Source organism: Lagenorhynchus albirostris, chromosome 7 (genome assembly GCF_949774975.1).
Source record: "Lagenorhynchus albirostris chromosome 7, mLagAlb1.1, whole genome shotgun sequence".
Taxonomy (NCBI): domain Eukaryota; kingdom Metazoa; phylum Chordata; class Mammalia; order Artiodactyla; family Delphinidae; genus Lagenorhynchus; species Lagenorhynchus albirostris.
The window spans coordinates 11363911-11388112 of NC_083101.1; positions in this window are offsets into that span (position 1 = coordinate 11363911).

Sequence of the window (24202 nt, forward strand, 5' to 3'; positions counted from 1 at the left end):
TCCGCGCCTTTTCTACAGCCGCGCCTGACATCACGTCCTGCTGCCGCGCCATTGGCCGCCCGGCACCCCGGGCCCTGGCAGCGCGTGCTCCGGGAAGGCGGGAGACCCGAGAGGGAGGGGAGCAGCTAGAGGAGGAGAGGAGCGACGAGATGGTGGGAGCTGGTGCGCGAGGCTGGAGGGCGGGGGCGGGAGGGAGGAGGGAGAGCGCGGGGTTTAGAGTTTTAAGCTACAAACAGTTTCCTGCGATTGCTTCGGGAAGGAAATTTAAACCCTCTTTCCCCGCCGTCTCCATCCTATGAAGGCGCAGCCGCCAGAGGATGCTTGAGGAGGTCTCACTCTGGTCTCCCCTCGGCCCGGAGCCGCCCCTCGGGCACCGGCTGGGGAGGCCTGGGAAGGCAGGCCTTGGAGCAGAGCTGGGAGAGCCTTGGGCCGCTTGCCGCCGAGTTCTGCCTTCGGCCCAGGCTCCGCGCCGCGGGCTGCGGACTGCCGCGCAGGACTCCCGCGGACCCGACTGAGCCAGAGAGGCAAGAACCGGTGGGAGCTGTGGCTCCTGGGGAGTGGGGCCAGCCAGCTTATCCTCCCTTCAAGTGAGCTAGGGCCCAATTAATGGTCCAGCATGCAGCTCCTCGCTCTTCCCAGTCTCTCTCCAGCCTGGAAGAGTGGGTGCGAGCATGGCTGTAGGAACTAGGAAAGGCATGGGTTCGGATCCTAGTTCTGCCATTTACTTGCAGTGTAACCTTAGGCAAGTGACTTAACTTCCCTAAGCCTGTTTCTGATCTTTAAGTGAGGGACAGGAAAGCCCTCTCCACTTGGATGTGATGAGTGAAAGAGATCACGGCTGTAAAATGCCTGGAACATAGTAGGCACTAAGCAAATTCTTTCATCACTTCCTTTTCCTCTCCCCCCTTTACAAACTTTCCCACTCCGAGCTACATTAGGCATCAGTGAGGTTCTCAAAAACCACAGGCCCATTCTCTGTCCGCTGGGTGCCTCATGCCACAGACCCAGTTACTGAAGGGCATCCATCCTGCCTCCTGGCAGCACCACTTCTCCACCAACCTGGCCTGCCGCCTAAATCCCAACTGCCACCCCAACCCCCAGACTTTAGGCTCAACCAAGGATCTCTTGGGAGCGATACCCGGGTGTGTGGTGAAGCGGGATTTAGGAAATAAAAGGTGATTGTAGAGAAAAACTGAATGAGCTAGTCAGTTATAGGGTCCCATCTCCTGGCTCTGCTTTGGAGGCGGGTTAGTGTGAAGTGACTTGATTGCCAACAGGAGGTAAGGGGCTAGCCAGGATCTGTGTAGTTTATCTTACAGGGCATAGAATTGAGGCAGCACAAAATCATACTTTACACAAATCTTATATAAGTTTCAGGCATAAATATACGTGTGCTTGTAACGTCCAAGCACAGTCATGCTCATGTGTGCAAATGCACACGTTCATCTTTGTTGGCAAAAACACGGCCAGCAGGAATGTAGACCTAGCATGTGCACTGCCAGTATAAGTGTACAGTGCCAGGCAGGAGGGTGCATCTATATACTGGAAACTTGCACAGTTATATGTACAGTTGCACACTCAGGCGACTCTACCTAGATCCCTGCGAAAGATTCTCCAAGGCCACACGATTCTCTGAGGCCATGTTTTGCATATTTGCAAAACTCTTGAAGTTACAAGTATGTGTGTTCATGCTGCACATGCACGGATGCCCCAAGGCGAGGCAAGGAAAGGACCATAATCCCAAAGGTGCGCGTGCGCGAGTGTTCACACAGACGTGTGCTCTGGCGCCTGCACACGGCCAGCGCCCAGCCACACGGATGCTTAAAACACAAGCATGTCTTACTGACGCATCTGGGGTACTTTCTTTCAAAGACAGTAGGGAGTGAAAATCTAATCTGGGAGTCAGTGGGGTTCATTGGGAGGTCTCCCAACGTGTAGGAAAAAAATTGTTAACAACGCTGGAGTGTTTGTCCTTGGTGCAGCTCTGCGCCCAGGCTGGTGGTTGCAATACGTTTTCGAGAACTCGAGGGGCTGCCTTAGGAGCTGCGGGGCGGGGGGAGGAGCACTCGGTAACTCTTGCCGCGGGCTTCCCAAGAAACGTGGAAACACACCCTGTGTCTCTTCACTTCCCCCGTATCTGTAAGCGCACGCTTTCTTCGACACCTCACTGACCAGCAGCCCACACCCATCGCTGACCTACCCCAAATTCCCTGGCAGTCAGGATTCCCGCCGGGAGCGCCCGCCTATTTATCCCTCCGTGGCAGGCTGGGACGGGCTCCGGTCTGCAAAAGGCTCAAACCCATGTCCCGCCACGGGATCTGGGGACCCCTCCCCGCCCCCGGGTTCAGAGGCCGGTAACTTTGCTAATCTCCCCCAGCGGCGAGGGGACGTGGTACAACCGCTGAGCCCTGTCCGCGGAGACTAAACAAGGAGAGGAACAGGCTGTAAACACACACCCTGACACGTGAGTGACATTTACGCGGTGCGAGAAGCCGCAGCCGAGGGGATGGCAGAGGGTGGGGGGCGCAGGCAACCGCGGGTAAATGGAACCTTCTGGGGCGCCGGAAACAGCGGCCCTTCGACGCCCCTCCCCCAGGTAGGGGAAGAAACTCCCTAGGTCCCTTGAACCTGCCTTTTGTGGGAGGTGACAGGTGAACGGAATTCAGGTCTGGCTACTCTCGCCGCTGCCTACCTCCCCACCATCTGCTTCCTCGCAGACAGACAGACCGGGCGCATAATGAGGTAGCAGCCTCCAGCCGGCCACCGTGACTAACTCAGAACAAAAGCGCTCCCTCCACGCCTCTTCCAACAAAGGGGCCACCAGCCCCGGCGCTCCCCGAAGGCTGCGGGGCTCCCGGCTGCCGGCTGCGGAGCTGCGGGCGCGCAAACTTCCCGGGGCTCCCGGGGCTGACGGCGCCACAGAGCCGGGGCCGCGGAGGGAGGAAGCACATGCCGCCCAGAGAAAGTGAGGCCGGGCCTGGCGGGGGAAGAGGGGGCGGGAGCCCGGCAGCCGCGGAAGGAGGGTGATTGATCAGTGCGCTGTTCCCGGAGCTCCGTCCCGTTATTAGAGGCGGCCAAAGCAGGGCCACGCAATAACCGCCGAATCGCCAACTAATTGACGCTGCAGGCAACTACTTCATTGTGCGCGCTGGTTTTATGTCTTCATAGCCGGTGATTGACAAGGTGTAATTAGTCATCTCACTCGGTGATAAACATGGGCACCCTCCTCCCGCGGCATCAGGCCGTGTGTACCAGCAGAGGAAGCGATAGTTGACGCTGATATACCATTAAATCAAAATGAAGACGTTCAGAAGTGTGTGTTTGCTGTGACGCTCTGATGGTTTATTTCTCAAATACGGCACCAACAGATTTACTTGATTTGCAAGTTAACTACAACATTAACTGGTTTTATTTATTTTGCCTCTTCTTTCCTTTTCCTAGGCAGGGATGTTGCTCTTGGAGAATGTGAAGACAGTTTGCTTCTTGACAAGCGAGCGAACGGGCGCCCAGATTTTTGCAGCCTCTCGAGTCTCCCCCGAGGGAAATGCAGGCAGAGAAAACGCCTGATTTGGGAGCCACCAGGGAAGGATTCCGCGCAGGGAAAGCCGCCCTCTTTGGCCCCAGACCCGCCTGCCTGGGGACCCCCTTTGGGCACCGCCAATGGATTATCTGAAACACTGAGGATGGTGCCGCGGACTGGGGTGGGGAAAGCCTCTTGGATAATAACTGCAAAGAAGAAAGAGGCAAAGACAACTGTTTCTTCTCTGCTTTGCAGCAGGAAGAATTGTGTTCTTAAAGCTGTTGGCTGCAGTCACAGGGCCAGTTGCCTGCCTCGGTTCCCTGAGTAGAGTGTAATGTCTCCCGCTCTCAGGGTTGCACCCTTCAGCAAATTGTACTCCTTGCTCGGCTGCAAAGTGGGTCTTGCTTAGGGAACTCTCTCTCTCTCTGTGTGTGTGTGTGTGTGTGTGTATGGGGGTGTGTCCCTCTACAGTGAGGCTGCTACTGGAGGTGCTGGTTATTCATTTCAGAAACCTGGTGGTTTAAATCTTTAAAAGGGAGGGAGCACTCCTGGTTGGGCTCTCTAGAACTGCTGTGGTCTGTCTCAACCCTAATTCTGGTTAGAGAATGGCAAGGACTGAACAAAGCCACCAATATCTGAAAGTCCACTTCCAGTGTATCACACATGCCCCCAGGAACCCCCCAGGGGGGTAAGCGCCCTGCATTTTCCCCTTCTCTCTAACCTCTGGCTCTCATTTATATAGCAGAGGAATGGTGATTCCTTGCCACCACACAGGAATGTGGGGTTGTGGACCTCTCCAAGAAGAGATGGGGTGAAGCTGAGTCACAAGGATGGCAGAAAAGCCCCATATCTTCAACAAGGACACCCCTTCCCAGGCCTGGGGGAGGAGGTGAAGGGGAGAGTGTTTTATATTATGTGAGAGGCTGTCAGTCAGCAAATCAGCTCAGGCATGGCCACCTCTTGATGATATCAACTCATTGCCTTGGTCACACCTTACAGAAAATCTGCTGGTTACCACTATTGACAATACAAATTAGTGGGGCCTTAGCTGTTTCGAAGAAGAACCCCAGTGTCTGTGGATAGATAAGTGGCTTGGCCCGACTCAGGCATGGAGGAGCCCAATTCCTCCTCCTCTTCTCCCTGCAGCGATCTGAACAGTTCCGAAACTGCCTCCCAGAGCATCAGCTGAGCAGGTTGGGGGAACTAACCAGGGCCCTCTCTCTAGGGCCCTGTTAAATGCACTGAACTTAAAATGAAACACGAAGTGTGAATTTCAGGTTTGAACATGATGCATCAGGAAACGTGGAGGTTGGCAGCCCTTTCCTCCCTCCTGCCTTTCGGTAGCAGGTATTAATATTGTATTAAATGTTATGAGAAAGTAAGGGCTGCGGAGAGGAATGTACTCAGATGCAATTTTGTCAAGGTTTTTATCTGTGATTATGATTCCAGATGTAGAAACTCCCGGAGGAGGGAAATGAGGGGCTGCTGGCGTGTGACATGTGTTTTAAGGTGTTTGGCAGTGTTTCTCAAAGTGGTGACAAAACGTTCAATTTTATTACAGGGAATCGGCAAAAGAAACATGAATATACTAAGTCGGAGATTGTTCATCTCAGCAAAAGGATTTACCATTATTGATTAGGGTGGGGAAAATTTGTATCTGGGTCTGCTTAAATCACATTACATTGTCAACAATGTAAATCTGTCAGATCAGATTATTCTTAAAGAACAATTGTAACAAAATACCCAATAGCTAATTGCATCTCCCCACCTACTAATTTCCATGCAAAGATGTAAACTATTCTGGAAGGAAAAAAAGTAAATATTGCAACAAGATGTCATTTTTTTTTCAACGGGTGTAACTACCACCATTCCTTGAGGGTAATTCTTCTTAATCTAACCCAGAATACTACCCAGTCCTAGAAGAGCCCCAGTCCTAGAATTCTGCCCATTTTGTTAATCTGGTTGCTTTTTAGATAGAAGCACAACTAACAGCTGTAAATTTCCTCACACTGGGAACCGCATTTTGCTAACAGGAGAATCAGGAGGATTGTGTGGAAAAAAAGTGGGGATGGGGGAGGAAGCAGCTGAACTCTTGACTAACTGACAACTCTTGTATTGACATGCATTTGAGACTGGAAAAATTCCTACCACGGTCTTTCTCCATTCAAAGGCATCTCTGCCACCCCTTTCTGACAGCAGGGCACCCCTAAACTCTATTTCCAAGCAAGGTTTCCTCATAAACATTTTATGAGCTTCACTTACACTAATCGACAGGGGTACCCAGCCAGCGCTGACTAGACTGGAGGAGGATTTGGTAAACATTTCCACAGAACAAAAAGAGGGGGGTTTGGCTAAAGATGCTGGACTTGGCTCTCCCCTGAGTCCCCAACCAGAGGATCTCTGCACACTCGCAGGATGGATCGCCCCATACCTAGCACACTCCAGACGTCTGTCAGCCCATTTCACGAAGCTCACAAGTATTCAGCCCCAGCCTTTCCTTAATCCAGGCTAAAGAATGTTGATTTTGGTTTCCCAGCCACTGGCACTGTTTTACCATCACAAAAACATACTCGCTCCGAGCACAAATCGCACCTTCTTGGGAAGTAAGAAGGTTCCTCTCCTATGAGGTGATGTAGGACGTGGTACATTTCCAAGGGGAACAGTGAGGTTGCAGGGAAGGGAAAATGCTCAGCGTGATCACCACCTTCTCTCACCCTGCACTTTCAGCAGAGCCCTTTCTCTACCCTAGCCCAACTTTCCACTGGCTTGATTAGCAAATCTCTACTGCTATTTGGGGAGCTGGCATTGTTTCCTTAGGTGAGGAGTGAGTCATTTCCCACATAAGCTTCAGCCTTAGCCCAACCTCTTGCCCCCTCCCCCATTTTTATTCTTCCATTAATTAAAACAACTAATGTTCCATCGATTATCTTTGCATGAATGAAAATCGTTACGGGTCCTTGCAGGTATATGGGAAATTCTGTTTGCTTAAGTATTCACACTTTGATTTCCAATAGACTCATTTTCTCAGGCATAAAGAAATTCAAACAAAACAAAACAAAAACAATCTCCTGATACTTTGCAGTAAAGCACGAAGACCAGTAGTAATGAGTTTGTGCCGATCTCTTGCAGGAAGAAATGTTCAGATGGCCCCATTTTAGAACTGAATTATACTATCTGGCAAAGGCTTCTAGACAGTTAAGGAAAACATTGATAGGTCATCAGACCTAGGTTTTGAATTTGTGCTTGTGTTGAATCAGATGAGCTCATCCAAATTTACTTTTAAGCTACCATCAGTCCTCAAAAGTAAAGAGGCAGGGGACAATCAGCTCTATTTGGAATTTCCCAGCTAGTTGGCCATTTCAGCTTGCATCTCCATTTCTGGGGGCTGCCATAATTAGAGCGATCTATTTTGCATTTACTTCTCTTTGCAAGCACTACATTATTCACTCTTTCCTGTGCTTATTAAACAGTGCCACCTGCACCAAATTCAACAAAGCTCTTCCATCAGTCAGCCCAGTAAGGATCCAAGACCATACATTATCATTAATTGAAGCTCAATTGAATAGTTGACGATAGAGGCATGAGTAAAAGTAACACATTTTCTAGGACCTGCTTATAAGACTGTTTTAAGCTAAAAAAAAAATTCCCCAAATTGTTGTTTTTTACAAACTCATTTCATTCTCTCTGTACAGTAATTCAAGCAGCAATTAGCAAGTCTTTTAATTAATGAACTATTCCCTGTATGTCACCAAGGTGCCTCCAGCACAAACGTCCTCCTTCATAAGGTACTAGAAAATGCAGTCAATATTTTGTCACCCAAAGCCTTCGAAGCTGACCACCTCGATAGCCCTAATACTATCAAAAGGATCTGAAGAGCCAGGGACAAAGCTGGGAAACAGAGGACAATTTTCAGAAAACTAGCCATGAATAATCTGAATCCAGAGAGAGGGAGTGGCAGGAGGAAGGGAACCAGAGACAGAAAGGAGAGGCAGAAAATGAATGTCGATAGATACCAGTGGTTAAAGAAAAGCACAGAAAGTTTGTAGCAAAGATGGGACCATCTCTGAGCCTCAGCTATAACAAACTCCATCAAAATGTTGATGATTTACACATTTTTAGGAGCTTGAAACCTCACTGTGCATTGTTCTTATAAAGCTTTCTGCTTTGTTCAAAATACTGCTTATCTTTGGCATTGTCAACAGCTCTGCATCTGGGAGAGATTAATTAAGTGATAGGTCAGACACAATGAGGTGAAGGGGCATGTCCACCCAATCAGGACCGATTCATCCATTTCTAGGTGAATCAACTTTGTTGAGGGATGCCAATTTCAGTTCCATTTCCAGGGAGGATTTATCAGTAGGAATGCCTGAGCTCCCCCAGTGAGGGGCTCTTAGCTGGAAAAGGTATTTCCAGACAGAAAAATCTAAAATCCACACTCTCTGTCTTTTTCAGATGTGAAACCAAAACATAACTATAAATTGTCTGTATGCTTAAGTTTCACTGATCTGGGTGAAGGCTGATTTTCTTGAACATGATCTTTCTACAAAATAGCTAATTGGATGATTACAAATAAGATTGCCATGCAACACAATAAAAAAAATTTAAAAGTCTGCTTTCTCTTCTCCCCCTTCCCAACTATTTCTCATTGCCCCTTCCTTTCAAAGTCCACTTTTAATTTCTAGAAGGCAAACTGAAAGAAAGAGACAGGAAAAAGAGGAGGAGAGGATGAAAGAGAGAATGAAAGAGAAATAGAGAGGTTTTCTAATGTGTCGGCTGAATTTTTCCAGACCAATTAGAGGTTATCTTTAAATCTTCACCACCCCCCCCATACACCCCACACCTTTCTAAAAAATCTTTAGATCAGTGAGAAATTAGCTAATCAGGAAAGGCTATGTGGCCAGTTCACCCTATTCTTAACCAGAAGGGTTTTAAGGACCTTAGACCCTACTCCCCAAAATGACACTCTCCCCATCTCTTCAGCAGCATGTCAGTCTGGGTGAAAATTGTGGTTGCCTCTGTGTGTGTGTGTGTGTGTGTGTGTGAGAGAGAGAGAGAGAGAGAGAGAGAGACAGAGAGAGAGAGAGACAGAGAGCGAGAGACAGAGATAGAGAGACAGAGACAGAGACAGAGAGGCACACAGACAGAGACAGAGAGGGAAGTAAACTCCCAGCCTGTGAATAATGCTCAAGTAAAGTGACTATTCCAAACAAAACACTTGGAATATTTTTACTCTATTCGTGAACACCCCTGCAAATGAAGTTCACCTTTTCCAAGGCATGTGTGTGTGTTTGTGTATGTGGGAGTAAACAATGGTTTGTGTTTTTTGTAACCAATCAGCCATTTCCCCTTCTCCAAAGAAATGTAGAATGCCAGTTTCTTAACTATCCAATTCTTTAAATCATCTGGGATCCATCTATATTTATAAAACTGAGCAGAAACACTTAGCAGCCTGATCAATAGCCATTGACTGGCAGCGCACCTCACACCCGAACATGCACAGCTTGATCATGTATATTTGATCATCGAAAAATTCAAAGCATCTTGCAGAGTGTATCAAGCTTCCCATAAAATAGTCTATCTTTTTCTGTGGTCTTAAAAAGAGTGCCGGTTTCTCTCTCCCTTGCATTCATCCATCTATCTATCTATCTATTTACACATACACACACACACACACACACACACACACACACACACCTCCCTTCCTGGAGAGTTTATTGCTCATATATTTGATGAAGAACAAGGTAATTAACTGCAAGGCTGTACATCTGGGCGGCACTTCATATCCATTGTAATAATAAAATTTTTTTCCCATTTCAGCAGAAGAAAGGCTAGTCCTGCCCACAGATTCAGAGGACCCCAGCATCTCCGTCTGCAAAGCCTCCTTTTTATAAATCCTGCCTCCCTCTTAAGTGATGGCATGCACAATTGCACCAAGGGGCACTCAGTTTATCTGTAAAAAAAAGCATAGTTGGAAAAGCTTGTCCCTTCTCAGACCTTCAGCATCAGCTACTGGGGGTTTGGAATAGACATGGCTGGCTCCTCTGTCCCTAGTCTCCTTGGCAGCAAACAGGGACAAGAGTCCACAGAGCTTGTCCTATGAAGAGCCACAAGTAGAAGAGGTGTATTTTGGGATCTCAAGGGTTGATGTCCTGAGCACATGCCACTAAGTTCCAGTATCCGAAAAAAGACTCAGCCCTGCAGACTTTTCTGATAGCTGGGGTCAAAAGGCTGGTTCTAAGTTTCTCCATAAAGTATGCCAGATCTGTCCAAACCGCTCCAGTCATCTGGCCGGAGGACTACCAGCTGGCAGGCCCGCTCCAAGCCTGCAGCACAGCCTTTCTAACCGCAACCCCAGAGACCTCCCACCCCACCCCCAGCCAGCAAAACAAATTACCTGCAGAACCTCCCATTTCTGGAGTCCCCTGCTCTGTATTCCGAATCGTGCCCAGGACAAATTTCTCGGGACCCTTCCTTCTAAAAGCAGCAGCATCTGGGCCGAGGCTCCCTCCTTTATGTGTGTGTGTGTGGGAGACTTCATATGATAATACATGTAATATGATATAGAATGACAGAATGCATGACGGTTGCCCATAATACGGAGAAGTCAGTCAAAGGACAGAGGGGACATTTGGATAATTACCATCCATTGGCTAGTCAATCACTCGAACAGAGAGAAACTGCACAAAACCCACAATGGAGTTGGGAAACAAAAGAGACCCGAGCCAGACTCAGGATTAACCGGTCTAAAGCGATCTAAATGCTTTTGTATCTGAAGAACTGAGGCTCCCGGTTGCCCCCCCTTCCCACTCCCAGGGAACTAATTGCGGGGATCAGAGTTAAAGCCCTCTCCCTCCTTTCCCCTTTCTCTTTGTAGACTGCTCACCACGTAGAAAAAAAAAATGATTTCTCTCTCTGTGTTCATTAAACTATTTTAAAGTTAAAGGGATGGGGGAGGGTGGCTCCAGGTGGGCCCTCAGCCCGGAAGCTGGGGTTCTTCAGCCTTGGAAGAGGCTGGGACAGTCTCAGTCGATCTCAATTCTTTGTTTCTAGGTGAAGTCTTCCCTGCTCGCCCCTGGAAACAAGTGCCCCATTCACCTGGGCAGCTGCCCTTTGCCTGGAGGCTAACATGGATGGCTGGTACCCTGCTTTGGATGAGGAGTCCCCATAATTGGCCCCTGCACTAGAAAAACAGAAGGTCCACCCCCTAGTTGAAAACTCAAATGGAGTCAGCACCCTCAGAATTACACGGCGTAAGGCGTAAAAGGGTGACAGAGAAGGGGGTCTAGCCTTCAAAATGGGTAAGAGAGAAGACGGTGGCAAATTGTGAGCAGACAGAATTTGCTTCTCAACTGGGCAGTGAGAAAGAGAAAGAAAATCCTTCTCAATGGGGCAAGGAGAGACTATGCTTATTTGGGGAAAGGGATGAGAAGAGACTCCTTCTGACTGAGAAAGAGAGAGGTAAAGAGGTGATTCCTCAAAAGAGACATAGGAAAATGGTCCCGTAAATGTTGAGACTCCGAGATGAAGGTGAGAGAGGAGGAGAATTCCTTAAAAGAGAAGATACAGACCGAGATGTCCGTAGCTGAGAGAGAGACTCCCCGAGTCCCGGGACAGAAAGATGGGTAACTATCTCACCCAATTCCCACCGGGTCCTCCCGATGCGATTCTAACTCTCCCACGGCCCTCCCGGCCCGGCGGGACTCGCGTGTCCCCGCTCCTTGGCAGCGGCGGCTCCCGGTCCCCGGCCCGCGGGTGCCCGCCGTGCCCCCGTCCGCACGCGCCCCCGTCCGCACGCGCCCCCATCCGCACGCGCCCCCAGCGCAGCCCCCTACCTCTCGGGGCGGCCTGGGCACCTTCTTACCTTTCCGAGTCCTCCGCCGCGGGTGTGGCCGGCTCGGCGGGCGGCCCCGGGCCAGGGCCGGGGGGCGGGGGGCAGGGGCGCCGGGCTGGGGGGGAGCGGCAGGGTGAGGGCTGGGGGGGCTGGCACAGTGCCCAAGGGGGGCGAGGGGGCAACGGGCTGCCCCAGGGCCCGCGGGCGAGCCCGGCCGGGCCGGAGGAGGGGCGGGGGGCGGGGGCCCGAGGAGGGGCGCCAGGGCCCTGGCCGGCGGGCGGGGAGCTCCAGCCTGCGGGACCGGCCGGGGAGCCGGGCGAGGCGCGGGAGGGAGACCCCGACCCCGGGGAAGCGGAGGACCAGGCGCGCGGATCGGGGGTCGGGGGACGGTTTTGTCGCCTCGGCTGACAAATCAATCAGGGCCCGCCGAGCCGGGGCACTGCCACCGGCGCTGCGGTGCTCGCGGCTCCCCGGCCGGCCCGGCGCCGCCAGCTACCGGCTGCCTCGGGTCCGCTCGGGCCGGCGTCGCGGGCGGGGCGGCGGTCATTAGGCTGCGGGCGCGTGCGGCCCGGGCGGGGGCGGAGGCCGAGCGGCGCCGCATCCCGGCCTCCACCCCCGCCCGCCGCTGGCCTGGGCCCGCTGCGCGCTCCCCCTCACCCCCGCTCCCCCGTCACTGTCACTAGCTCTGGCCGTTCCGTCTGTCCGTCTCTGCCCGCCTCCCTCTGTCTCTCTCCATCTCCCGGTCTCTGTCGCGTTTCTCTGTCTCCCTTCCTCTCTCGGTCCCTCCCGAGGTCCCCAGCTCTCTTGCTCACTGCGCCTCTGTATTCTCTCTTTGCAGCCGTGGTGCTCTCTTACCCTCTCTCCTCGGTCGCTCTCACCATTTTCTCCCACTCTCTCTTCTTTCTTTCTTGCTACCTACCCTCACTCTCCACTCCTTGCTCCCTTTGCTCAGGAGGACTATTTATCTCTCCCTCCTTGGAACAGCAGCCCCAGCCCCAGAATCCAACTTAATGCATTTTCTCTGCTCTGAGACCTCGGACAAGTCACTTCCTCCCTGCCAGCTGCAGTTTCCGTGTTGAAAGGAGTTAATACGCTGCTCTTGGTGATGTGGTTGGGAGGGGCGCCGCAGGCAGGGCATGCGGGAAGTGCTCAAGGACTCTGGTTCTCCCTCTTGGAGTTCATACTTACCCAAGTGCAGCAGCCGCTGTGGCAGCCGCCTATGACCAGGGCTCACCAGGTGCCAAATGGGCCCCACAAAACCTCTGTCGCTAGCTTCCTGGGCCAGGACAAGTACCAAAAGGCCAGTTCAGCAGGGAAAGTCAAGGGTGGTTTCTTCTGGGGTCTCGAAAGCCTCTCCTGAGGAGCATCTGTGGTCCCCAGGGCAGATCCCAGAGCTGGATCTGACATCTCAGGCCCTGTCACCTGCTGGTTCCTCCTTCACTGACACCAAGCAGAAGGGCAATACTCTTTCCTGTCCTTAAACCCAAGCAGGAGAAAGATTATTCCTCCCTGCCTTCACACACACACACACACACACACACACACTCACACAAAATGAATGACTTTTAAGCTTCAAAGACGTTTCCTGGGTAGAGTGCAGCTTCAGAGTCAGACAGCCTGCCTTGTGAATTGCTGTACCCTAAGTGTAATCCTCATTAAGAATTTGTTGAATAAAAGCTAGACAGAAGAAATAACCTTCTACAGGCACATGATGAATACCATGGAAGATCCCAACCACAGTCCTAAAAGGGAGGCAGTTATTGTTCTCATTTCACAGATGACGAAACCAAAACTTAGAGTGATGTGACTTGCCCAAGGCCACACACTAAGCGGCGTTGAACCCACACCTGTCTGCCGTCATGCAATTGGCAGTCTAGCTGGGGAGACAGACTATAAAAAGCAATTCCATTATTCTTTCATGACAAGTGCCAAGTAGAGAATGCAGTTGAGACCAAACGTCCAGGGAAACTGACCTGGGCTGGAGGCTCAGGAAGGGCTTTCTCAAGGTGAGACCTGAAGTCAGGTGTGGGGCTTGCAGTTGGCAGGAAGTGGGAAGGTGCTGCTAAAGGGAAAGTGTTCCTGGAAGAGTGACCAGCATGTGTGAGGCTGGAGAGGTGGGCGGGGCCAGGCCTAGAGGGGGAGGGGCTTATAGATTGAGGAGGAGCCTGCACCTCAGTACATGCTAACCACATGAGTCCTGATTTCCCTTTTCTTGACTGGAAGGGGGAAGCCAGATTCAGTCCCCTTACATGTTCTCTGCCTGTCGTCTGTCTTGGGGGTTGTCATCTCTTGTCCTTTCCTCTGCTCAGTCCCAGCACTGTCCACCCGCAGTGTCATTGCCTGCCTTGGCATCTGTGTCGCCCCGTGAGTGTGACCTCCCCCAGACCACACACCCAGGCTTGGTTCCTTCCTCTCTGTGCCCCTACAGTCAGCCGCACAGGAGTGTCTTCAGCCGGCATTTGTTGTTGGACCGAACAGTCGGGAGCCATTGAGTGCTAGCTGTGTGCCGGGTTCTGTGCTGGGCATTGTCCCTGCCTTCCCAAAGCGCTTGTTTCATGGGGAAGACACTTTTGAACACACAGGATGGTAATGACCATTATGAAGGGGTCTTGAGGTGTGGGAATGGAAGCTGTTTGAGGGGAAGCCTGTCCTGGTCTGTTCACCTTGTACAGTCTTCAGGGTGTGGCACAGGGCCTGGGACAAGATGGGCACTCAGTAACATGCATTGAGAGGATGAAAAAGAAAAGTGAAGTTTAAATGCAGAAGGACTAAGGATAAATCGGAGTTAAGTGAGCCAGGAGAAAGGATGGGGAAACTTGTCTGTGAAGATCTAGATAAGAGCAATACACAGACAGGAGGAGAGAGGAGGATCTGTAGAGAGGGAGGGAGCGAATGCTTATTGAGCTCTTCCTCTGGGCCAGGCAGGATCTGGGCACTTTTGTGCAGTTATCTTGACTAACCTTCACAGCACCCCTGCCTTGGAGGCCCTGTTGCTCTCCCTTTTCTGAATAAGCATTGGGGTCCAGAGAGGTTAGGTCACTGGTCTGAGGTCACACAGCCAGTAAGAGCCTGCATCTGAATTTGAACCCAGGTCTGCCTGCTCCTCTCCACTAAAAAGAGGAAGCAAAAGAGGAGGAAAGGGAGGAGGAAGGAGATGACTGAGAACAAAAGAAGAGCAGTGGCAAAGGAATGAACTCTACGAGGAATTTTTCAGCTTAAAAACAATTCCCATTTCCTAACTCTGCAGAGGCTGGTGCGGGTCGATCTGAGGCGAGCCGGCCCTCTGACTTGCAGGAGCCTGCGGAGGGGCCCCAGCGAGCTGCTTCAAAGCCGGCCTCTTCAGTACAGGCGCTTTTAAACTTCACACGGGAAACTTTCCAGGGTTGACTTTTTGCACTTTGTTTCCAAATCAAGAGATGGGGAAGTCCCTGTCAGCCCAGCGGGGAGGAGATCTCAGTGAGAGTCTGGCTCTGGGTTTCCAGGCTTGGCATCAAGCTCCCCGACCTCCCAAGGGAACCTGGAGGGTGGGGCAAGGCGGAACCTGTCCCCTGCCCTCAGTGGGTTCCCAGGGAGAATTCAGGGTGTGGGCATGGCAGCTGATCCCTCCTGGGGGGCGGGGGGGGGGAGGATGAGGCTTCTCTTCCTGTGTCCTTCCAAGCCTGGTTTCTCAGTGGGTTCCTGGTGGTGTTTGCTGACAGGTGTGACCGGCTCACGAGGGTCATATGTGTGCCTGGCTCTTCTCTGCCCAGCAGCCTCCAAACCACAACACACCGTCTGTCATCTGATCACCATTGTGAGAGGTGGCAAGGGTCTTCCTAACCCTCAGCTCCTTCTGATTTTTGGAATTCAGATTTGGATTTTGGATGTACATCAAGAGGCTGGCTCCATGCATTTTAATTAAGCTGTCTTTTTTCATTTATTACGAATACACTCCTCTTAACTATGATTTATTTGTTAAACAAAGCACCATAAGCCATCACTTATTCATCTTAATTTCAACAAAATTAAAGTAGTCGCTGTTAGATTGCACCTAATTGCGCTTGCAAGGAAGAGAATGGAGATGTTAATCAAAATAAATTGAAGATAAACAATAAAATCATTACATCTTTGTGGCGGTAAGTGTAACTAATCAGTTTTGACTCCAAGCGACCAAATAGGAATAATGAATGTGTCACCAAAGACACATTCATTAAGGAAAGCCACAGCGGCCTGGGTCCTCGGGGCAGCAGACAGCCATCCTGCCCAGGTGGCCCTGAGAGTTCCCGCCCCCCTCGGCTGGGCAGAGGAGCCCTGAGGAGCGAGGGCAGCGAGGAGGAGGCTCAGAGAACAGGAGAGAGTCCTGGCTGGGAAGCCCCGAGGCTGCCCTGCTACAGAAGGGTTCTCTCAAACTGATGAGAAAACTAGAGGTTCCAGGCCCATTTCTGGACATTGCAAATAACCAAGGATGGGGAGAGAGGCCAGGAGAGAAACAGACAGATATACAAGAGACACCGTCAGACACATGCCAGGGGACATAGAAGAGATGAGTCCAGCAGAAAGAGACAAGGAGAAAGAGAGACAGGCAGACAGAAAGAGACCAGGACGAGAGGCAAGGAGATAGAGGGAGAGCAAGTCCAGGGATGGACAGATGGACAGGATGGATAAAGAGTCTGTGAGGAAGAGACAGCTTAAACAGAGTGATGGAGGAGGGATGGGGACTGAGCCCCGGTGGCAGAAGGGAGACGGAAGAGACAGAATCAGGCGGGTCTGCAGAAGTGGAGGCTCACTGGCCTGAAGGAAATCATCTTTCCTGTGAGGACAAGACATAAACACATGTTAATTTCAATCCAGTTAAAGCTCAGGAGGTTTCGGGTTAGGATTCTGGACAGAGTGGTCTTTAGGAGTCTGTCCAGGTAAGTGACTATCGGGACAGAACCCCTGTACTGGGCTCTGAGAACACAGAGGAGGAGGATGGCACTGAGGTGGGGGAGACAGGAGAACACCTGGGGTGGTGGGCTCATCCTCAAACTGCAGGGATTTTATGAACCTAAACAGTCCAGACTGAGGTCCCTTCCTCATGTCACAGGTTTCTGTGCCAGCCCTTGGGTCGCTAGCCCGGCTCCTGATGCAGAGCCAGAGAGATGCCAGCCCAGGCTGCTCTGGCTGAGGCTGTCCAAGCGGCAACACTTTCCAGGCTGGGAAAACCAAGAATGTGGGCAACTTTGGGAAATGGGAAAATCCGAGGACGTGGCCATCGTGGTAAGATTGGACAACCAGGAGACACAACCTGAAAGACACATGTGTTTTGAATACCTGCCATGTGCCTAGCCATGAGCTGGGCCCGACAAACACAGAGTTGAATCAGATATAGCCTCCCTATCTCAATTTCCCCATCTTTAAAGTAGGATTAATAACAGAGCCTTCTTTCTGTGTTTGTTATAAGATTAAATGACTTAATATATGTGAAGAGCTCGGAACGGTGGCTGACCCTTGGAAAGAACTTTGTGTTTGTTAAATAAAAATATAATAAATCCCTGCCCTCAGGGAGTGCAGAGTTCAGTGGAGGAGACAGACTCATTAGCATTCAAGTTCAGTCCAGTGGGGTAAGAGCCATTACAGATACACTTCAGGATGCTCTTGGGGGTCCAGAGTGGAGATGAAGCCCCCAGCAGAGCAATCTTGAAGGAGGAGTAGGAATCAGTCAGATGAACGGCATGGGGATAGGGAAAAGAATATTCTAGGTAAATGGGCCATGTGAACAAAAGCATATGGGCAAGAAATGACAGGATGTACCTGGAGATGTCAAGCAGATTGGAATTGAGGTGAGGCTGGAGACCAGGGACTGAGATCTTGATGTGTCTTTGCAGAACCAGTGAAGAGCATCTGAGTGGACATTTATTCTTTTTCATTGTTGCTGTTTGTTTATTGTTGTTTTGGCTGCACAGCAGTCGTTTGCTATACTTGGAGTGGGACTTTTCTTTTGGGATTGCATCTTCCCCCTTTTTACCCCTTCGTCCCTCCCAGTCCATGTGGTTCTAGTAGAGGCAACACCACCATGACTCCAGGGGAAGGACCTAGACCTAAGCCAGTCAGCACATTCCATTCCTGTGGCCACAGTGATTGGTTGAGGGAAGGCTAAGCGGGCCCAACGGGAGCCAATCTAGGACTTTGGCCTGAGGACCTGACAGAGGTCTTTGAGCCTGTCTGCTGGTCTCTACTCTAACAGGATGCAGGGTTTAGGGCTGCTGCCACCATCTTACCGTCATGTGGAGCTTGAAACCAAAGCCAACAGAACAGAAGGCAGCATGACAGAGCAAAATGAGTCCCAGTGACATCGTTTGAGCCCTGAATCCAGCCAACATGAATCTAGCCTTAGCTCTTGGCCTTTTTGGTTTCATGAGCCAATAAATTCCTTTTTGTGTAAGCCAGTTTGGGTTGGGTTTTCTGTCACTTGGAACAGACAGTTCTAGCTGATAGGCTTCAAACAGGAGCGCGATGCTGTCGTGTGTTTAAGTAACATCACTCTGGCAGTCACAGTGCAGCAGAGGGACTGAAGAGAGTGAGCTTGGAGGCAAGGAGGCCAGAGGGGAGGCTGGAGTGGTCATCCCAAAGAGGGCTTATGATGAAGAGCAGGCCAAGCCAGGGACTTCTGTCACCACCAGTGTGTTAGGTTCTTACTGCCGCCGTAACAAATCACTGCAAACTGGATGGCTTAAAACAGCAGAGAATTATCCTCTTACAGTTCTGGAGGCTGGAAGTCTCAAATTAAGGTGTCAGCAGGGCTGAACTCCCTCTGAAGACTGTAGGGGAGAATTCTTCTTTGCCTCTTCCAGCTGCTGCTGGCTCCAGGCATTCCTTGGTTTGTGGCTGCTTATTCCCACCTCTACCTCCGACTTCACATTGCTTTCTTCTCCTCTGTGTCTGTATCTTTTCCTCTTCTGCCTCTTCTAAGGACACTTGCCATTGGACTTAGGATCCACCTGTGTAATCCAAGATGACTTCATTTCAAGTTCTTTAACTTAATTACATCTGCAAAGACCCTTTTTTCCAAATAAGGTCACATTCATAGGTTCCTGGACATGTACATATCATTTTGGAGGTCACCATTCAACCCATTACAGCATCCTTAGTGAGGACTGCCTAAAACAGAAAGAAGTGTTTCCAACTCCAGTTCTCTGTGGAGCCCATTTCACTTCTCAGAGCCTCAGTGTCACCATCTGTAAAGTGGGTCAAGATGACCAACACACTAGGTGACAGAATTGTGTGAACACTAACATCCAGTTCAAATACAGGAATTTAAAGAGAAATGAGAAAGCAACTTCCATATTGCTGCCTCCTGTTCATGCCCTTTTAGGAGTATTTTGATGGCAAGAAACAGGACCAATTTTCTCATAAAAATTCTTCTATTCAGTTAAAGAAAGATGAAATTTTAAGGACTGCCACCTTTTCCCTGAGACACAATGAGGCACAACAATGATATTCCATAAATGTGCGCTCCGTTCCCCACCTTCAACTCATAATAAGGAAAGGGAATTCAAATTAAGATAGACCCATGGGGAGGAGAGGAGTTGGGTTCCACCAGCCTGGAATCTCCTTCCAAGTGTCCTCAGCTGGGACCTTGAGGACCCTGCTCAGAAGTGCTTCCCCATCTCAGCTCCCCTCCATCTGGAAGCTCTGCCTCCTTCAGTCTCCTGCCTGACCAGGTGAACAGCATGGTCATGACAGCTCCATTTACTGAGCATTTGCTCTGTGCCAGGCAGAAGACTCAGGGGTCTCCATGCATTAGCTCAGTTTTCCTATTAACAGAGTCTATTACCATCCCCTTTTTATAGAAGAGGAGACTGAGGCTCAGAGGGGGAAGTGGCTTTCTCAAAGTCACACAGCCAGCAACTGCTAGAGCCAGGTCTCCAGCCCAGATCCGTCTGGTGCCAAAGCCCACGCTTGTAACAAGGGCACTAACCTGCTGGGGTGCAGACTCTGCAGGACCAGTGGGGCTGGGGTCTCCCAGGCTGGCAGCAGGAAGAGGTAATCCCTCTAATGGTGTTGGGCCAAGGCGGCAGTACCTTAGCCTCATCTAGGGAGCTCTATCAAACAGGAGGGGGCCCCTAAATTCCTCTTTGAAGTGGGAGCCAGAGGCAAGAGCTGCCCTACAAGGGATGGCCGGATGCCACGTGTCAATGGAGGGCCAGAAACACACCAGCTACACCCACCACAGTAGAAGTCAGCATAACTCAGAGGAGCCTTGAGTTGGGCACCAAAGCCTGGTGGTGGGCAGAGGGAGGACCTGTTTAAGCTGAAGAAATGGAGGCCTTAAAACCCACTATATAAAAATTAAACACAGAATTACCGTATGATCTGGCCATTCCACTCCTAGGTATACATCCAAAAGAATTGAAAGCAGAGATTCAAACAGGTATCTGTACACTCATGTTCATAGCAGCATTATTCATAATGGCCAAAAGGTAGAAGCAACCCAAGTGTCTGAGATAGATGAATGGATAAGCAAAATACGGTATATATATACAGTGGAATGTTATTCAGTCTTTAAATGGAAGGAAATGCTGACAAATGCTACAACATGGATGAACCTTGAGGACATTATGCTAAATGATATATGTAAGCCACTTACAAAGGGACAAATACTGTATGATTCCACTTGTATGAGGCACCTAGAGTAGTCAAATTCCTAAAGACAGAAAATAGAATGGTGGTTGCCAGGGGCTGGGGAAAGGGGGAATTGGGAGTTACTGTTTAATGAGGGCAGATGAGAAAGTGGGGATGGATGACAGGAATGACTGCACAATAACGTGAATGTACTTAGTGCCATTGAACTGTATACTTAAAAATGGTTAAAATGATCAATTTTATTTTATGCATACTTTACCACAATTATAAAAAACAAAGCTGGGAATTCCCTGGTGGTCCAGTTGTTAGGAATCCGTGCTTTTACTGCCAAAAGCCAGGGGTTCGATCCCTGGTTGGGGAAGTAGGATCCCACAAGCCACACAGCGCGGCCAGAAAATAAAATAAAATAAAATAATTTTTAAAATAGTTAAAAAACCCCACAAAGCTGACATTTCCCTTACTTCTAATAAAAAACTTCCTAAACTAAAAGGCAAAGGCAACCCCCCCCAAATATAATCCTTATTGAGTGCTGTGTGTCAGGCATTATACTGAATTCATTCCATTCATCATCTATTTAGCCCTTTGCAACAATCACAGTGGTAATTATTTCTCCTAGTTTCCACATGAGGAAACTGAGTCTCCCAGAGACTCACCCCAGACCTTACAGCTAGGAAGGACCTTGAACCCCTGCCCTTAAACGACTATGCTCAGAGGGGGAAATCGACTTGCCCAGGAGCACACATCCAGAAAGTGGCAGCTCCAGGCTTGTCACACTTGCCTTGGTGCAGGGGCAGAGTGAAAAAAAATGGGAAAAAACAGAAGACTTTGGCATGTTTAACCTCTGGGCAGAGTGGAAAAGTAGCCCGGAGGCTGGCAGAGAGGGTCTATAAGAGGCCAGTAGGGAGCCCAGCCTTACAGCAGATATCTTTCATCTTAGAAAGTCCCTGGGACAGCGTTTCCACCCTGTGTTTTACTGCCTGCTGGGAGTTGCAAGGAATCAGAGCATGTCCAATAAATGTTTTATTCCATCCTGAGCTGGTCCTCCTCTTGGGCAAAATAAGCTCCTTTCTCCAGGTGGAAATGAAGGGGCAAGCATTTCTAGGGCAACTACATAGGGAATGGTCTCATTATTTCACACAGAATAACCAGCTCAGAGAGGTAAAGCAGCTTGCCCAGGCCCACACAGCAGATCAGCCCCCAAGGTCCAAACCCAGGGTGCCTGGCTTCTGGCCCAGGACCCAGCATATACTATACTCCACTCCGGAGCTGTCTGAGAGTTGGGGCTGCCTCCATCTCAGCCTCCGGGTCTCCCTTCTCTGTTCTTCTAATGGAGGAACACTCATCAGGCTGTGGCCACTGAATTGCCAAGTCATCAAAAATCTATGATGGTGACTTTTCTTGGGAAGGCCCTCCCTGGTGGGACCTTCTGCCTCCTCCTCCAGCCCCATCTCCCACCAGCCTCTGCCCTCCCTCCTCCCCCAGTTCCTCCAAACCACTGTCTTCTTTCTCACTCCAGGCCTTCACCTCTGCTGCTCCCCCTCCTAGAGGCTACCCCACCCCCTACTTTGCTGACGTAACCACGGCTCATTCTCAGGTCTAAGCTTGAATGTCTTCTGGGAAGCTTCCCCTGATCTTTACCCTGTCAGCACCTGCACCCTCTACCACACATGCACGCATACACACTCCTACACACTCATACATATATACTCACTCTCACACACACACATACCCACTCACACTCAGACACGCACACACACACACACCCCTTATCTAGTGTTCATGGCTATGTCCCCAGTGCCTAAAACATCACCTGGCACAGAGCAGGCTCTCAGTAGATTTTGACAGATTGAATACATACACGAGAAGAATGCCATCAGACTCATTTAACAATCCTGGATCTGTCACCAAGCAAATGAAGAGGGCTTGGGCAAGATGTTTAAGCTCTCCAGGACTCAGTTTTCTCATGAGTAAAATGGGTATAAAAAAGAACCTTCACAAAGGTGCGCGGAGTCAGTGAGTGATTCTATGTAAAGTTCTCGGCCATGACCTAGGTCATAGCAGGGCCTTAGTGAACCCTATGTACTGCTGTGCCTTGAAGCTTGTGCCCTCACCATAGCCCTCAAGTACCCTCTGTTGAGGAGAAAAATCATATGTGCAGAGATCAATATCTGCTTCCGAAATCTGTGAGCTCTTGAACTGGAAGTTTGAGGCACACAAGCACCTTGGCCTTCAAGGACTTTGTGATTCAGTGGAGGAGAAAGACCTTAAATAAACAACAGAGTGTCAGCGGGCTGTGGTAGAGGGGTTCTCATGGGAGCCCCAAGGATGGCTTCTCAGACGATGTGAGGCTGGAGCTTTGCCGGGAAGGAAAAGTAAGTTTCCCAGGCAGAGATTTAGGTGGAGGGAAGTTCTGTCTGCAGAGGGAAGAACATGGGCAAAGGCCTGAAGGTATTACTGAGAACGATGAATCAATCAGAAGGACAAAGTGCCGGCTGCGGGCTGGAGGGGGCTCAGGGGAAGGTTGAGGCCAGCCAGTGAGGGGATGTAAGGGAGCCTCCGTGCTAAGAGAGCTTTGACCAGTAGGCCAAAGGGAGCCATGGCGAAGTCCCAAGCAGACTGGGGGTGAATATTAGAGGGTGACATCATCAGATTTGCTCTCTGGAAAGAGTGTGAACAGGGCTTAGCCTGGCAGAAGAGATTCCTTAGAACATGTTCCCCCTAAGTTCATAGAAATTAAAGTCAATGGGATTGGGGGTCAGGTAGACCTTGCTTCCTCTGGCTCCTCGCTTTAGGGCTTTGTGGTAGTAAGTGGCTGGCCCTTCCTGAGCCTGGAGTCCCCATCTGTAAGTCAGGGACAAGAAAGGTGACATGCAAGTGTGACTGAGAGGATTTGGCGAGATTCTGGGTGTGCAAGTGCCCCACGAAGCAGTCACACAACCAAGTCTGGCTCCTTCCTCTTTGGGCCCAAGGAAAAATTTACCCCAATTATCTCAAGGACTTGGGTATGACCAAAGCTCCAGGTCTGTTTTATGCCCATTAGCCAGGCTCATTCCAGAAGCAGCCTCTGGGACTTTCCAGAGCATACCTCTTATTAAAGACATCCTCCAGCGCTTCCCTGGTGGCGCAGTGGTTGAGAGTCCGCCTGCCGATGCAGGGGACATGGGTTCGTGCCCCAGTCCGGGAGGATCCCACCTGCCGCGGAGCGGCTGGGCCCGTGAGCCATGGCCGCTGAGCCTGCGCATCCGGAGCCTGTGCTCCACAACGGGAGAGGCCACGACAGTGAGAGGCCCGCGTACCGCAAAAAAAAAAAAAAAGACATCCTCCGAAGTGGGTGGGGTGCCATCACCCGTGTAGACCTGGCCGCGTCTCAGGCAGAGGCAAGTGGACCTTTGTAGCTGCACATCAGAGCTGCCCACCCCTGATCCCAGGGTTTAGAGACAGAGTGACACAGACCCTCGTGCTCAGGGAGACGTCCTTGGTGCAAACCTTCCATCCGCCTGGCTAGCACACCCTCCAGGATACAGGGAGATGAGGGCCTTCAAGGAAATTCAAGGCGTACTGGGCACAAGCTACGAGTCCAAAGAGTTTACAAAGTAGCTGGGAATATGTAACGTTCCCTCCCTCCCAGCACTGTAAACACATTAAACATTGCTCTTTTCCCCTAAGAGGTCATGCTTTGTTAATAATAATCACATCGACCATTCGCTGAGCCTTACTACGTACCAGGCACCTTGCTAAGTTTTTCCTTGGACTGTTCCTCTTTAAACATTGTGAACTATATACAGTTGTCAGTCCCATTTCACAGACAAAGAAACTGAGGCTCACAGAGGTTACTTCACTTGCCAAATCAGCCATCTGGAAATTGGTTGACTGGGACGTGAATCCAGGTCCCAAACGGTTTGTTTAAAAAGCCCCTGTCTAGGGGCTTCCCTGGTCGCGCAGTGGTTGAGAGTCTGCCTGCCGATGCAGGGGACGTGGGTTCATGCCCCAGCCAGGAAGATCCCATATGCTACGGAGCGGCTAGGACTGTGAGCTGTGGCCGCTGAGCCTGCGGGTCCGGAGCCTGTGCTCCGCAATGGGGGAGGCCACAGCAGTGAGAGGCCCGCGTACCGCAAAATAAATAAATAAATAAAAATAAACAAACAAACAAATAAATAAATAAAAATCCCCTGTCTAGGAAATTCCCTGGTGGTCCAGTGGTTAAGACTCTGTGCTTCCACTTCAGGGGGTGCAGGTTCAATCCCTGG